The sequence below is a fragment of the Oryx dammah genome, unplaced genomic scaffold, assembly GCF_014754425.2.
Source record: "Oryx dammah isolate SB20612 unplaced genomic scaffold, SCBI_Odam_1.1 HiC_scaffold_26, whole genome shotgun sequence".
NCBI classification, from domain to species: Eukaryota; Metazoa; Chordata; class Mammalia; order Artiodactyla; family Bovidae; genus Oryx; species Oryx dammah.
The window spans coordinates 63443144-63461121 of record NW_024070210.1 but is presented as its reverse complement, the minus strand read 5'-3'; the positions used below and the strand labels follow the sequence as shown (position 1 = coordinate 63461121).

At 39.7% G+C, this 17978-nt stretch overlaps 1 pseudogene; it reads right to left on the bottom strand.

Annotated features, from left to right (window-relative positions):
* Positions 1 to 5342: 5342 nt before the first annotated feature.
* The window catches only part of LOC120853654, a 35887-nt pseudogene continuing 23251 nt past the window's right edge, over positions 5343 to 17978 (bottom strand).

Here is a 17978-nt window from a genome sequence, read left to right as displayed (position 1 = left end):
CAATCGGGAAGTTTGGGTCTAGAGACTAAAGCTATTCAAAAGTTTGCTTTACATATATATTATTTAAATATATATATATATAATTTTTTTCATTTGACAGCTCTCAGCTAGGGCCCTGAATTTACAGGGTGCTTTTGCTTCTCAAACTTAATGAAAGTCTGGTAATTATTTCATATAAAAATAAGACTAAATTTAAAACCTCACCATACTGGGAATCTGATGTAGAAAATCAATAGCACAGGAGTAACTAAAGCCAGTAGTTCTCAAACTTTAGCCTGCAGCCCAGTCACCTGGAAGGCCCCACTCCTAGAGTTTCTGAGCACTGGTCGGGGCCTGAGTCCCTGTAGTTCTAGCACATTCCGGGGGATGCTTGTGCTGCTAGTCCAGGAAGCCCACGTGAGAAACACTGTCCAACTGTAAGAACACAGCACCATCTCCATCTCTGCTCAACATAGACAAGTGTCCACACTTTTCAGCCATGGTTATCCTTCTAAGGGACAGCATGGAGGGGCTGCTCAGGATGGACACCAGTGCCCACTACTTATGGTCAGAAAGAAGTCCTGGGCTGGTTGTCAGGTCACCAGAGCACTGCTCTGCCAGCATGTAAAGCAGTTTACAGCTAAAGTCATACAAAATATATTTGAAGTGTTTATTTAATGCTGAGAGTTTACCCTAGGGGACAGAATAATGTAAAAAGAAAGAAAAAGTTGGAAATGATGAGGTTTTTTTTTCCCCCCCAAATAACTTCGCTTTAATGTAACTTCAAGCCAAAACATTCTGGGAGATAAAGTCTTGATAGCTACGTGGGAGGAGAGGCAGGATGAGCCTGGGGAGGAACGGTGTGTGGCCACTCCACCCACTCTAGGGCAGGGCCTTGGACACAGAACCACCAGGAGCTGGAAGACAAAGGACTCCTCAAGTTCCAGCAGGAAGGTGCCCTGTACGTCCACAAAAGAGTGCCCTTGAGAACATCTCTAAATCAGTTCAGTTCAGTCGCTCAGTCGTGTCCGACTCTTTGCAACCCCATGAACCACAGCACGCCAGCCCTCCCCGTTCAGTACCAACTCCCAGACTTCACCCAAATTCATGTCCATTGAGTCGGGGATGCCATCCAAACATCTTATCCTCTGTCGTCCCCTTCTCCTCCTGCCCTCAATTTTTTCCAGCATCAGGGTCTTTTCAAATGAGTCGGAACTTCGCATCAGGTGACCAAAGTATTGGAGTCTCAGCTTCAACACCAGTCCTTCCAGTGAACACCCAGGGCTGATCTCCTTTAGAATGGGCTGGCTGGATCTCCTTGCAGTCCAAGGGACTCTCAAGAGTCTTCTCCAACACCACAGTTCAAAAGCATCAGTTTTCGGCACTCAGCTTTCCTTAGAGTCCAACTCTCGCATCCACACATGATTACTGGAAAAACTGTAGCCTTGACAAGACAGACCATTGTTGACAAAGTAATGTCTCTACTTTTGAATATGCTGTCTAGGTTGGTTGAAACTTTCCTTTTAAAGAGTAAGCATCTTAATTTCATGGCTGCAATCACCATCTGCCATGATTTTGGAGCCCCCCCAAAAATAAAGTCTGACACTGTTTTCACTGTTTCCCCATCTATTTGCCATGAAGTGATGGGATTGTGTGCTATGATCTTAGTTTTCTGAATGTTGAGCTTTAAGCCAACTTTTTCCACTCTCCTCTTTCACTTTCATCAAGAGGCTCTTTAGTTTTCCTTAACTTTCTGCCATAAGGGTAGTGTCATCTGTATATCTGAAGTTACTGACATTTCTCCCGGCAATCTTGATTTCAGCTTGTGCTTCTTCTAACCCAGCGTTTCTCATGATGTACTATGCATATAAATTAAATAAGCAGGGTGACATATAGCCTTGACATACTCCTTTTCCTATTTGGAACCATCTGTTGTTCCATGTTCAGTTCTAACTGTTGCTTCTTGACCTGCATACATATTTCTCAAAAGGCAATCAGGTGGTCTGTTATTCCCATCTCTTTCAGAATTTTCCACAGTTTATTGTGATCCACACAGTCAAAGGCTTTGACATAGTCAATAAAGCAGAAATAGTGTTTTTCTGGAACTCTCTTGCTTTTTCCAGGATCCAGCAGATGTTGGCAGTTTGATCTCTGGTTCCTCTGCCTTTTCTAAATCCAGCTTGAACATCTGGAAGTTCATGGTTCAGCTATTGCTAAAGCCTGGCTTGGAGAATTTTGAGCATTACTTTACTAGGATGTGAGATGAGTGCAACTGTGCAGTAGTTTGAGCATTCTTTGGCATTGCCTTTCTTTGGGACTGGAAAGAAAACTGGCCCTTTTTCAATCCTGTGGCCACTGCTGAGTTTTCCAAGTTTGCTGACATATTAGTGCAGCACTTTCACAGCATCATCTTTCAGGATTTGAAATAGCTCAACTGGAACTCCATCACTTCCACTACCTTTGTTTGTAGTGATGCTTCCTAAGGACCACTTGACTTCACATTCCAGGATGTCTGGCTCTAGGTGAGTGATCACACCGTCGTGATTATCTGGATCATGAAGATCTTTTTTGTACAGTTCTTCTGTGTATTCTTGCCACCTCTTCTTAATATCTTCTGCTTCTGTTAGGTCCATACCATTTCTGTCTTTTATTGAGTTCATCTTTGCATGAAATGTTCCCATGGTATCTCTAATTTTCTTGAAGAGAAAATTAGTCTCTAGTCTTTCCCATTCTATTGTTTTCCTCTATTTCTTTGCATTGATTCCTGAAGAAGGCTTTCTTATCTCTTCTTGCTATTCTTTGGAACTCTGCATTCAGATGCTTATATCTTTCCTTTTCTCCTTTTCTTTTCGCAGCTATTTGTAAGGCCTCCTCAGACAGCTATTTTGCCTTTTTGCATTTCTTTTTCTTGGGGATGGTCTTGATCCCTGTCTCTTGTACAATGTCACAAACCTCCATCCATAATTCCTCAGGCACTCTATCAGATCTAGTCCCTTAAATCTACTTCTCACTTCCACTGAATAGTCATAAGGGATTTGATTTACATCATACCTGAATGGTCTAGTGGTTTTCCCCACTTTCTTCAGTTTGAGTCTGAATTTGGTAATAAGGAGTTCATGATCTGAGCCACAGTCAGCTCCTGGTCTTGTTTTTTCTGACTGTATAGAGCCTCTCCATCTTTGGCTGCAAAGAATATAATCAGTCTGATTTCAGTATTGGCCATCTGATGATGTCCATGTGTAGAGTCTTCTCTTTTGTTGTTGGAAGAGGGTGTTTGCTGTGACCATTGAGTTCTCTTGATGAAACTCTTTTGGCCTTTGCCTTGCTTCGTTCTGTATTCCAAGCCCAAATTTGCCTGTTACTCCAGGTGTTTCTTGACTTCCTACTTTTTCATTCCAGTCCCTATAATGAAAATGACATCTTTTTTTGGATATTAGTTCTAGAAGGTCTTGTAGGTCTTCATAGAACCGTTCAACTTCAGCTTCTTCAGCGTTATTGGTCTGGGCATAGACTTGGATTGCCCTGATATTGAATGGTTTGCCTTAGAAATGAACAGAGATCATTCTGTCATCTTTGAGACTTCATCCAAGTACTGCATTTCAGACTGTTTTGTTGACTATGATGGCTAGTGTATTTATTCTAAGGGATTCCTTTCCACAGTAGTAGATATAATGGTCATCTGAGTTCAATTCACCCATTCCAGTCCATTTTAGTTCACTGATTCCTAGAATGTCGACATTCACTCTTGCCATCTCTTGTTTGACCACTTCCAATTTGCCTTGATTCATGGACCTAACATTCCAGGTTCCTATGCAATATTGCTCTTTACATCATCAGACCTTGCTTCTATCACCAGTCACATCCACAACTGGGTGTTGTTTTTGTTTGGCTCCATCCCTTCATTCTTTTTGGAGTTATTTCTCCACTGATTTCCAGTAGCATATTGGGCTCCTACTGACCTGGGGAGTTCATCTTTCAGTGTCATATCTTTTTGCCTTTTCATACTGTTCATAGGGTTCTCAAGGCAAGAATACTGAAGTGGTTTGCCATTCCCTTTTCCAATGGACCACATTCTGTCACCACATTCTGTCAGACCTCTCCACCATGACCTGTCCATCTTGGGTGGCCCCACACGGCATGGTTTAGTTTCATTGAGTTAGGCAAGGTTATGGTCCATGTGATCAGATTGGCTAGTTGTCTGTGATTGTGGTTTCAGTCTGTCTGCCCTCTGATGCTCTCTCTCAGCTCCTACCATCTTGATTTTCTCTTACCTTGGTCATAGGGTATCTCTTCACAGCTGCTCCTGTAAAGTGCAGCCACTGCTCCTTACCTTGACATCTCTAAATAGGCCTTGGCAAAGACACCCCTGAATGGGTCAAGACAGTTAACCAAAGAAGCGGTGCCCAGGATTTAACATCTCCAGGGGTTCCTCTAGCCCTTGCCAGCCAAGCGCCTAACCCCACACACCACTCAAGTAAGATCCATGGCCATTCTCAGTGAAAGGGGTACTTGCCAGTGGGGTGTAAACCCTGGAGGGAGCTAATGCCCGAACTCTCGGTTGTGAACTTTCTAAAATGAGTTCTTCCAAGTAAGAGGCATGCAAGTTCTAAGAGCAGCAAGTTCTAAGAGCAGCAGCCTCCCCAGGAGGGGAGGCTCAGCGCCTGGCAGTCTGCACTGGGCCCTGCATCCCCCTAGACCCTGGGGAGCCTGCTGAGCATCATTGTGCCTCCCACAGTGAGCTCCCCAGCAGCTGGATTTCAGAGCTCCAGGCTCAAACTCTGCCACTGCCAGTGGTCACGGGGAAGCTCTGTTTGGCCAAATTGTTCAATACCAGATTCCTCTTCACAAGTCGCTATGGATGCCCATCTTGCCCTTCCCCAGCCTTTCTTCCACCTGCCCTGCCCTGTTCCCACCTAAAGCACCATGTGGCTGTGCCCGTTATCATGGGTGGCTGTTGGGCAGTGGATGAATCTTAGGTCAGAGGGTGAAGCTGGTGGCCAGACAGGGACAGCATGACAGTTATATACCAGTGGAAATAAACACAAATAAAAGGAAATTTCCCAATCTCATCATAATATTCTACAAACTGAACACTTAAAGGCAATCATCTTAAAGTACTATGTTTAGGGCTAAGTTATTAATAAAATATACATGTATTTGTCTCCCCCTTGACCTAAGATTGTTACTATTGCTTCTTCAGAGGACCATAAAAAGAATTTATATACTACAATAAGCCCTCAATTTGTTTAAAAAAGAGCAACAATGGGGAAAAAAGCTTTCTCTCTCTTCCCTACTTCCCCTCCCCTGGTCCTTTTGACTCATAAGCTTTATACCATCATTCCAGCTTTCACAGCAACTTGGCTTCAGGAAGCAGCCCTGGATATCCACCCTCTCTCCCTGAGTGAGGAAGTTTAAAATCCTTAAGAATGTTTCCCGGTAGCTGGGAAGGTTGCTCTTGGCGGGGGGTGCTCTGCCTTTCCTGGAGGTGGCCCTTGATGACGATGGCCTTCGCAGTCACATAGCCTGTGGGGCTGAGGTTCAGCGAGCTGCAGGGCACCTTATCGCAGTCTGACAAGAGATTGAAGACAGGCAGATTTTAATGGCGGCAAGCTTGCCGTCCTTAAAATTCTTGCTGTGTTTGGAGCTGCCTAGGTTCTTGTTCTCCTTCCTCCTCTCACTCTTGTGCCAGGTTGCCTCTTACTCGGCTGCCTCCTCCATCTTCGTGATGCTGTTGCTCCGTTACCACTGCAGCGCCCGGATCTTAGTGCACAGCCTCTTCTCCTTCTGCATGTTCTCGAACAGAGTGTGGAATTACTCGCAGGACATGAACTGGGAGAGTAGCCACAGCTTCAGTTGCGGCTCCTACTCCTCGGTGACTTTGTGCTTGGCCACGTCCTCTCTGTCCTTCTTGTGCTTGCCCAGGACTTTGTGCTTGGCCACGTCCTCTCTGTCCTTCTTGTGCTTGCCCAGGACTTTGTGCTTGGCCACGTCCTCTCTCTCCTTCTTGTGCTTGCCCAGGAAGGTGGGCACTAGGTGGTAGTCACGGGTGGTGGTCTTGCGCTGCTGCAGCTCCTTGAGCTTCTGCACGTGCATGTCCATGTGCACGTGCTTCTGCTTGATCGTTGTGGTAGCTGATGGAAAGCCAGCGAATGAGTGCCTCCGCATCCTGGTCACACTCAATTTAGTAGTCATCCCTCAGCAGCATGTCGCCCAGCTGCTGCTGCTCGGCCATCACTTGCTGGGGGGTTCAGGAAGCGCCAACCTGAGTAGTCACTTTCTCCCAGTTGTTGAAGCCGAACTTCTCTATGGCATCCAGCAGCAACTGCTCCTCCTGGCTGGTCCAGCCCCCTTCAGCCTCAAGCCCCTCACCCACCAGCTGGTAGAGTTACCCAGTCCACCTCCTTCTGTGCTGACCTGAGAAGATATGTCTCAAAATAACCATCTTGTCTGGGGTTTGGATGCCATGTTCTGTTATAGATCAGAGATGGGGGAGGCGAGGAAACAAAGTAAAAAAGCCATTAATCTTGTAAATGTCTCCTAGAAAGGCAAGCCTCAGGCAGGGGATGTGTTAATTTCTTCCTTCCTGCCATCTACAGGTGAACAGGGTTCTGAACAGAGGCCCTTTAGTTTAACCAGCAGGCAGAGAAGCAGGATTCTCTGAGGCAGGCCAGTATGTATGATTATAATAACAAAACCGATGAAGAGCAAGTCAGAGAAACATTTCCAACATGGAGTCAGAATTGGCTTTTCCCCAAAACAGTAGCCATGGTAGTGGCAGTGGTGGCTGATCTCAGTGCTGGTCAAGGAGTACTCTGGGCACTGCTCCCTGTCCAGACATTTGAGCAGTGGAAGCACGACAGGCTCTCCTTGGCCAGGCAGTACTCTCAGTACCCTTACCAGTCTTCACTATCTTCCCCCACCCACTGCTGCGGATGCCACCTACTGATACAGTCTTAAAGATAAAATTTATTAGGAAAGGAAGACTTTTCTCTGTTGCTAAGTTTCTGTTCTATAAGAATTTCCCTCATACCTACTCTTTAAAATGGGGCATATATATCATATTAATTTTTTAGACTGAAGTAGAGTGCTAAATATGTGATTGATAGAAACGACTCATTCCTACAAGGGAAAATTCAATTATTGTTTTTATTGTCCCTACCCCTCTGCTCTAAATCTTGTATTGAGTCTAATGTATGGGACTGGGTGAGGGGAGGCAGGTTATAAACAACATATTATAAATATATCTCTTTTCATATAAGGTAGGAGGATAAAGAACGATTACTTTAAAATGTTGCCATCTACTGTCAGTGTAAAAGATGTAAGTCATTTCCTCAGGTATATGTTTTGTTTTTCCCTGTTTTATTTTGTAACACAAGAGCATTTCAGGCAGTCAAAGTGCAGTATGATTTCAGATGGCCTGTTGATGTTGTTCGGTCACTAAGTCGTGTCCCACTCTTTGTGACCCCATGGACTGTAGCAAGCCAGGCTCACCTGTCCTACGCTGTCTCCCAGAATTTGCTTAAATTCTTGTTCATTAAGTACATGATGCTACATAATCATCTCATATTCTGCCAGCACCTTCTTATTTTACCTTCAGTCTTGCCCAACATCAGGGTCTTTTCCAATAAGTTGGCTCTTTGCATCAGGTGGCCAAAGAATTAGAGCTTCGGTTTTAGCAGCAATACTTCCAGTGAATATTCATGGTTGATTTCCTTTAGGACTGACTGGCTTGATCTCCTTGCAGTTTAAGGGACTCTCGAGAGTCTTCTCCAGCACCACAGTTTGAAAGTATCGATTCTTCAGCTCTCAGTCTTCTTTATGGTCCAACTCTCACATCCATATATGACTACTGGGAAAAACCATAGCTTTGACTATATGGACCTGATAGCTCTGTTTTTTAACACAGTCTATGTTTGTCATAGATTTCCTTTCAAGGAACAAGCATCATTTAATTTTGTGACTGTAGTCACTGTTCCCAGTGATTTTGGAGCTCAAGAAAATAAAATCTCTCACTGCTTCCATAATACTGGCACAGAATAATTGTGCTTGAAATATATTTTTTATTAGGGAAATTTACTAAGCTTTTTTTAAAAAGTAAGAGATGTATGCTGGGAAATAAAATTCATTTACATTTTTATTATGTAGGTAACAACTGATCTTTTGAGGTATGTATAAATTTAAAAATACTATGTACCCACGGAACCAAAATTAGGGTGTTTTCACCTAAGCCATGTATATTAACTCTTTACATGATGGCCCTAGAACCCAGACAAAGGGTAAGGATTTAAGTAAATGGTAAATCCACTTCAGGCTTCCCTGGTGGCTCAGTGGTAAAGAATCCACCTGCCAATGCAAGGGATGCAGTTTTGATCCCTGGGTCAGAAGATCTCCTGGAAAAGGAAATTAGTAACCCATTACAGTACTCTTGCCTGGGAAATCCCATGGATAGAGGAGCCTGGGGAGCTACAATCTGTAGGGTCACAAAAGGGTTGGACAGGACTTAGTGACTAAACAACAACGATAAATCCACTTCATTTTTAAAGGAACATCATGATGAAATCTGTTTTGCTTTGTTTTATGGCTGCTAATTATTTCATTAGTTGTATGCACTGTATCATTTCTGCATTATTTTTCACATGAGAAATTTCTTTGGAATTTATGACAGGAAGAATTTTCTGTCTCCAGAGATGATGGTGTACTGGTTCCTTTTTGGTAATAAGAACGACATAATTTGCTTTCTATTTTTTGCCAGGATGCCAGGAAGTACTGGGCAAAACTACAGATTTACTCAGTGACCATGTTCATTTCACATATATGTGCCTTCACCATAAGAGTGTGTCTTTAATTTACTAAATTACTAGATATGCATTTTGTTGATAATCACCCCCAAATATCATTGGAAAAGAATATAAATAAACTCAATAATATCTATTTATAGGGAGCCAATGGGATTTATTAAGTAAAAGAGAAAGGGAAGGGAGGGTAGGGGGAAGAAATGGGGAGGGGAGGGGGCAGGAAAGTAAAATGTGTTAGTGGTGTTTCAAAAATGTTAATATCTTTAAAACTTGGTGAAAGACCTCTTAGGGACAAAAGTTAACACAATAACTAGGTTAGTTCCACCAATGTGTCTAACCAATGAATCTATCATTCCTACACCCATTAACAGAGAAGAGCTCCCGTGGAAATGCACACATCCAGTATTAATGAAGAAAAACAGCTGACTTGCTCTTAGCTGAAGGGAAAGCAATTTTCATTCAGGCAGAAGAATCAGCTAGTGCTACTTCCCACCTCCACCTCTATCAGCAACTAATGAAAATGTAACGCATGTTGAAGGCATCAGCAACAAATTTGTTTTGAATTGTGTGTTGTACCAAGCTCACTTTTAATAATATCTTCCTGTGAAATGACAAGCTAAAATATGTGTTCCCTGGGATGATGTATAAGAAGGGTTAGGTCCCCATTGTAAAATTTCCCCTATGTTTAAATCACTGCCAACATTTAAATAATAGTAGAGCAGGTGGCAGTCCTACCTAAAAAAGAAATCAAAGAGTGAATTTAAAAAGAAATTTAAAGTACCTCTATATTTAAAATATCTACCTTGGCTTTTCTTTCAGTTGCATGGAAAGGTGATTAGAATGCCTGCCTCCCAAATGTTACATTTACAGTAAGAACAATGAGGGATCTTTCAGATTATATTCTTGTAGGCTATTAAGTACATGATTATCCAAAAAATAAAATTTCAGTTCAGATGTGACATTGCAGTAAAAACTCTTAGCACTCAATTAACCAGAAAAGCAATTATCCACATCTTATTTCTAAAGAATCCCATTTTTTTTTTAGCTTTTAATATTACATTAATTATACAGTCTCCTTTCTGGTAACTGGCAACTATAATGAGCTTCTTTCATTAAAAATAATTGTATAAGGGTTTGATTACTGTGATTAATTCTAATATAGATTCATGTGAAGTAAAGTTATACAATACAATTATAGTTTTACATTTTCATACAAGCTTATGAGGCTATGGTGTCTTCTGGCCATTCATACTCTTCCATAAGTCTTCAAAGTAGACTAAATAACCCCATTATATACTTAATAAAACTTGCTAACATTCCTTCTCTTTGAATTTACATGTTCCATGTAGCCATCATCCCTAAACTCTAAACTTCATAAGAAAAAGAACTATTTTTTTTCTAATTTACTCACAAAATCTTCAGCCGTATCACAGTATGTTGTACATAGTGACCCTTAAGAAAGACAGAGTGAATCAATGAATAAATGAGTTTAACACATAAATTAATAGATGAAACTATTTTAGAAACAAAATTTAAAATTTATTATAAAGATATATGTAATAGGAATGGGCTTATTCTGAAAAACAGAAAAAACAAAACAAAATGTCTTACATAATTAGAAAAGAGTTTTACTGGCCAGAGATCAGGTAAAATATGATTTTGAAAATAAGGCGTGTTCCAAAGACCATTTATAATCTGGTATTGAAGTTTAAGTAAATGGGGTTACTGATAATATAAATGTTTTTTGTTAGCCATATATTTTATTTTTTACTAATCTATTAACTTTAAAGCCTAAGTCTTGTGAAACAACTTTTTGGGGGGTTTTATAATATTTTTAGATGTTACAGATACAGGTTTAGTAGAGTTGACAGCAGTGTTATAGCATTTTAGGGCTTCTTATTTCCACTACTTCTGAGATAGATTTTTAATTGCTTTGCATGTAGCGAAGTGTAAATTCCAAAGAATATGCCTGTATCGTAAGTGATTGAAATAAAAATCACCCAACTTTAGAACAAAGCAATATAATTTTTGTTTTATATCCTTGCCATCTCAATTGCTGTTCTTTCTTCTAGTGTGATTGTGGAACTTGTCTCCTGGCTCAGCTTCTTCCTTTTCATTCATTTTTGTGTGTGTTCAGTGACTCAGAGGTTAAAGCATCTGCTTGCAATGCGGGAGACCCAGGTTCAATCCCTGGGTCAGGAAGTCCCCCTGGAGAAGGAAATGGCAACCCACTCCAGTATTCTTGCCTGGAGAATCCCATGGACGGAGGAGCCTGGTAGGCTACAGTCCATGGTGTCGCAAAGAGTCAGACATGACTGAGCGACTTCACTCACTCACTTCAGTCGCTAGGTTGTGTCTGATTCTTTGCAACCCCACGGACTGAAGCATGCCAGACTTCCCTCTCCTTGACTATCTCCTAGACTTTGCTCAATTCATGTCCATTGAGTCAGTGATGCTACCAACCATCTCATCCTCTGCTGTCCCCTTCCTAGCATTAGGGTCTCTTCCAATGAGTCAGTTCTTCGCATCAGGTGACCAAAGTCTTGGAGCTTCAGCATCAGCATGAGTCCTTCCAATGAATATTCAAGGCTGATTTCCTTTAGGATTGACTGGTTTGATCTCCTTGCAGGCCAAGGGACTCTCAAAAGTTTTCTCCAGCACCACAATTCAAAAGCATCCATTCTCCAGCACTCAGCATTCCTTATGGTCCAACTCACATATCCATACGTGACTACTGGGGAAAAAAAAAAAAATATATATATATATATATATAGCTTTGACTTTACAGACCTTTGTCAGCAAGATGATGTCTCTGCTTTTTAATATGCTGTATAGATTGGTCATAGCTTTCCTTCCAAGGAACTAGAGTCTTTTAATTTCAGGGCTTCCATCACCAGCCACAGTGATTTTGGAGCCCAGGAAAATAAAATCTGTCACTGCTTCCACTTTTTCCTTTCTTTATGCCATGAAGTGATGGGAACAGATGTCATGATCTTAGTTTTCTGAATGTTAAGTTTTAAGCCAGATTTTTCACTCTCTTTTTCCACCTTCATCAAGAGCTCTTTCATTCCCCTTCACTTTCTACCATTAGAGTGATATCATCTGCATATCTGAAGTTGTTGATATTTCTCCTGACAATCTTGATTCCAGCTTGTGCTTCATCCAGCCTGGCATTTTGTATAATGTACTCCTCATATAAGTTAAATAAACAGGGTGACAATATACAAACTTGTTTTACTCCTGTTCCGATTTTGAACCAATTGATTGTTCAATGTAAGGTTCTAGCTATTGTTTCTTGACCCACATACAGGTTTCTCAGGAGAAAGGTAAGGTGGTCGGATATTTCCCATTTCTTTAGGAATTTTCCAGTTTGTTGTGATCCACACAAAATCTTTAGCATAGTCAATGTGGCAGAAATAGATGCTTTTCTAGAATTCACTTGCATTCTCTATGATCCACAAACATTGGCAATTTGATCTCTGATTCCTCTGCCTTTTCTAAATCCAGCTTGAACATATGAAAGTTCTTGGTTTGCATACTGTTGAAGCCAGGGTTGAAGGATTTTGAGCATAATCTTACTAGCATGTGAAAAGAGAACAATTGTGTGGTAGGTTAAACATTCTTTGATAGTGCCCTACTTTGGAATTGGAATGGAAACTGACATTGTCTATTCCTGTAGCCACTGTTAAGTTTTCCAAATTTGCTGACATATTTAGTGCAGCACTTTGACAGAATTCTGTTTTAGAATCTTATATAACTCAGCTAGACTTCCATCACCTTCACTAGCCTTGTTTGAGTAATGCTTCCTAAGGCCCACTCGACTTCAGACTCCAGGATGTGTGGCTCCAAGTGAGTGACTACATCATCGTGGTTATCTGAGTCATTAACCCTTATTTGTATAGTTCTGTGTATTCTTGCCACCTTTTCTTAATCTCTTTGGCCTCTGTTAGGTCTTTACCATTTCTGTCTTTAGTAGTGCCCATCCTTGCATGAAATGTTCTCTTGATATCTCCAGTTTTCTTGAAGGGATCTCTAGTCTTCCCCATTTCTATTATTTTCCTCTACTTTTTTGCATTGTTCATTGAAAAATGCCTTTTTAGCTCTCTTTGCTATTCTCTAGAACTCTGCGTTTAGTTCAGTGTGTCTGTCCCTCTCTCCCTTGCTTTTTGCTTCTCTTCTTTCATCAGCTTTTTGCAAAGCCTCCTTAACTACCACCTTGCCTTCTTACATTTCATTTTCTTTGGGATGGCTTTGGTCACTTCCTCCTGTAAAATGTTATGAATGTCTGTCTGTCGTTCTTCAGGCACTCTGTCTACCAGGTCTAGTCCCTTGAATTTATGCATCACCTCCAATGTATAATCATCTCTTTCGTTTAGGAATGGTTAATTTCTAAAACTGTTGTAATCTAGTTGCTGCCCACACAACTTCACTGGTATTCATTTTATAAAGTTAAGCTACTAATTCCATGTTATAAAATACAGTAGATACTAATCCATCATTATATTTAGCCTCCTAACAGATTCGCTACCAATCTAGAAACAAACTCTTTTGTGTGTGTGTGTATATGTGTGGGGTGCACAACATCGTGTCCTGGTGTTCTGTCCGCCTCGCTGGCCCCAATTTATCAATGCCCATTGTTGCATCCTTACTCCTTTCTTTCTTAAAGTGTTGGATAATTTGGGGATTCCATTCTACATCCTAGGACTCTTCTCTTGAACATCCATTCTGGGTTATCTTGCTTACTCCAAAGCTTCCAGTAATACAGCTATGTTAATGATGCTCTTGTGGATGTTCCTAGCCCAGTTTTCTTACTAGAGTTTATACTCCATCTACTTATTGGATATTTCCACATGGAAATCCATAGCCATCTTGGTTTCATGTATGCCCCATCACACTCCTCCTCCTCACATAACATGTAACTCACTTTGGGATACCTCTATCTGTGAGTCATACACCATACACTCCTCTATTTGATATCCAAACCCAGGTGTGGTCTTTCTATGCCTCTTATCCTATAATCCAAGTAATGACCTAATTGTATTGATGCTACCTGCAAAATACAGCTTCTACTGTCCAACTTCTCTCTTTCCCAGTATGCTAATTTTAATTCTATATAACTTCTTCTGTGTAGATTATGTAATCTTTTAGCTAGTATCCTTTCTTTCATTTCATTCCCTCTAATCTACCCTCTATACTTCAGTAATCTTTCTAAAAGACACGTTTAGTCATGTCATTTACCTGCATATACTACTTCAATGATTTTCTATTACGCTTAAGACAAAGTTCAAGTTTCTTAAAATTTCTATTTTCTGATCCTTGTAAATGGCCTAATTCATTGTCACTCCTTCTCTCTCATTCTCAACTTCTGCTCTGTTAAACAACCTAAAATCTTTATTCTCATATACTTATTTGATTTTATTCACATGCTGTTTTCTCTGGCTAGGCTGTTTCTCACAACCTACCTGTTCTTTACTTGACACATGGTACACATCCACTAAATATGTATTGAAAAAAAATTGGGGAATATCCTACATGTAAAATAAAAACTTTGTCCCATTGGGAAAATACAATGAATCTCACACCGATGAATAATTTTTGCAACGTTTCATGCATTAATGAAATAGTTTCATGTGGTCTAATAAGTTGAACTTATTCAATCCATGAACCCAAGTCACCATTTATTCAATAGTTTATACACACACACACACATATGTATGTATATATATATGTGTGCATTTGTATATATATATATATTATATATATTATATTTTGCTTAAAATGCAACCATTTCCTGACTTCATTTAAATTTTGTTTAAAGTGATAATAATAGGCTTTATTTTATTGAACTTTATCAAAATTCAAAATGTTCCTGTGATTGCTTATATGTGTCATTGTAGAGTCACATTTTCAGGGAGGAAGTTAGATGTGGTAAGAAAATGTCCAGGGGAAACTATGATTATGGCTACCAGTGTATTTTTACATGAGTAAACATGAGCTCATAAATTTCAAGAAGCATTTATGCATGTAAAAAACATGCATTGATGTGTGTAATATGAATGTAACCCAACATTTTGTTGGTCATCTGTAGCCAAGACATTGAATTGTCAAGTTAGACCCTATCTTTCCTCAAACATATCAAGTTAAATTGGGACTTTAGTCCTACTGATTGCTCTACATTTCTGTTTGTAGCTATTAACTTATGAACTTTTTTACTCTGATCCAGTGTAGTTTGGGTATATAAAATATTATATAGAATGGAGTACTCTTTAACTTTTGTCAGATAATAGAAAATAAAAAGACCTGAAGAGGAAACTCACTAAGAGATTATCGTCTTGATAGACAAAATGGTTTGAAGAATTGGAAGTTGTTGGTTACTAGTACCATGGTGGATACTTTTTACCCAAACCTGACTATTCCACATGCACATGTGCTTTGGGAAATTTAATAAATCAGACACAAGCCTCCTACTATCCTGAGACAGTTTCTGTGGCCTCCTTTCATGGAATGTCTCACAGATGGAGATCATGGTAACCTTTCCTCTGTGAAATTTGTCCAGAACTTTGAGTCATGAGAGGCAATGGAAGTGCAACATCTTTGTATATCAAGATAGAGTGATGATCAAAACTAATCATTACAGCTTCTGTCCTCCAGATATTTGCCTCTGTATTACTTATCTGGATATCATTGATGTCCTTGAAGTACTTCATTGCCATTTCCTAGGTGTATATAAATATGCCTGGAAATTCTTTAAAATATTATGAGATAAATCAAGCAAAAAGACTATATTGCAATTAATCAGGGCAAGAGTTTGGAGCATCATATAAGGGACATTTATATATTTTAACTCATTTGTACTTAAAGCTGTTGTTATCTGTGATATTCCACTTGTGTAATGTTACTAGAAATGGCTTTAGTGGAACATGTTACTGCCTAAGTATTTTCTGCTAAGTTAAGATACTCATAGAAGATAAGCATTATAGAACAGAACACAGATTACTTGTACTTGGAATCAGTCTGTTGGATATAAATGTCTTGATGAACACTTATGATGTACCAAAGAAAAAGTCTTCATGTCACTGTTCTAGTTATACAGATTAAATATTTTCATTGTTATTGCTATGGTAAATGATATAAGAAGAAGCTGTCTAGAATTTATTTGATATAATAGTTTAATATTCTTATACAAAATTTTAGTGCAGTATTTATGAACTCATTAAAAACATAAGTAGGATATTTACATTTTCAGTTATACTTTACTCTATTTTTATGGAAAATTTTTGTTTTAGATTGAGAGACATAGATAGAGATATTAATGAATATTTCAGTGAAAGAGCCTCCAAGAACAACTGATTTAAATATCTAGAGCTTATTGCTTACTGTCTATTTTCCCTTTTACCACAAATAATTTTTTTGTTTGTTTTCTTTGGGAAATTTTTCTCTCTGATTTTGAACTACAGAAGTGAATGGGAAAATTAACCCAAGCATTTAGTTTCCTAGGTCCCCACAAGTAACAAATCTCTGCATGTCATATAGTAAGACTGAAAATGTTTGCATTTCTGAAAATACATGATTAGGCAGGCCAACATTATTCTTCAAGAAATATGAGAATGGTGATTTCCCCAAAATAGTATATTGGGTTATTGTTCCCAGTCCTTCACTCCTCAGTAAAAGAATTATTCATGCACACTCTTTGCTATGTCACTTTGCAGTTCTGCAAAGTCTCACTAGAATAAATCAGGTATATTTTCCCCACACCATTGACTCTGGGCTTCTCCATGCAGCTTGCTTTGGCAAACAGAGTATTAGTAGTTGTAATAGGAACAGAGGCTTTACTCTGTGCTCATGTTTTGACTTGTCCTCTCACACTTCTGCCATCTGCCACGAGAAGGCGATGCCTGAATGTAGCTATCATCCAAGGAGGATGAGAAGACATAAGGAGTAACCTGAACACAAACCATAGCCTGGAGCCATGCTCAGAATATTTCACTTGGACCCAGCAGTTCTTGAAGCTACCCAAAGTGGTGTAAGTGAGAAATAATGCTTACCATGTTAAGCCACTGGAGCATAAGCAGTTAAGACTCTGAAACAGCAAAATTGCAGCAAACACCTCTCTGATGTACCAACTTCTTCCAATCTCTGCTATTTACTGGTACATTTCTCTTATACCTCTTCTATGATATTCAAATAGAGCATTTATAGGAAAATAATTTTTTAGGTGAGGGTATTCCTTGTGGCTCAGTGGTAAAGAATCCACCTGCCAATGCAGGAGACATGGGTTTGATCCCTGAGTCAGGAAGATCCCCTGGAGAAGGAAAAGGCTTCTCACTCTAATGTTCTTTCCAGGAGAATCCCAAGAACAGAGGAGTCTGACCAGCTACAGTCCACGGGACTGCAAAAGAGTCAGACACACCTTGTTGACTAAAGAACAGTTTCTTAGGTAATTTCTCAACTTTTGTATAAAACAGAGTACAAAATACCATATATTTGTTTTTTAGAGTTTCAAATAAAGTTGTGCTTTATTTAAAAATCACTTGAAATCACTTTTAAAAATGTTTTCTTTTTTTTATTTTTAAAGATTGGATCATCCATATCTTTAGCAGGAAAATGTTATTTAGCAGAAAAAGTTCTATTGATAAAGAAGTTAACTTCAAATTTTCAGTTTCTATCTACCATAGGCAATTCATTTGCTTGTAGGGAATGAGTATTAAGTTATATTACAACTTTTTCTTATTTACAGTTTAATATTTAAGGTTAAACTTGATTTGGCCTACTTTATGATGCTTACTCCTTGGAAGGAAAGCTATGACCAACCTAGATAGCATATTCAAAAGCAGAGACATTACTTTGCCAACAAAGGTCCATCTAGTCAAGGCTATGGTTTTCCCAGTGGTCATGTATGGATGTGAGAGTCAGACTATAAAGAAAGCTGAGTGCCGAAGAATTGATGCTTTTGAACTGTGGTGTTGGAGAAGACTCTTGAGAGTCCCTTGAACTGTAAAGAGATCCAACCAGTCCATTCTAAGGGAAATCAGTCCTGGGTGTTCATTAGAAAGACTGATGCTAAAGCTGAAACTCCAATACTTTAGCCCCCTCATGGAAAGAGTTGACTCATTGGAAAAGACTCTGATACTGGGAGGGGTAGGGGGCAGGAGGAGAAGGGGACAACAGAGGATGAGATGGCTGGATGGCATCACTGACTCGATG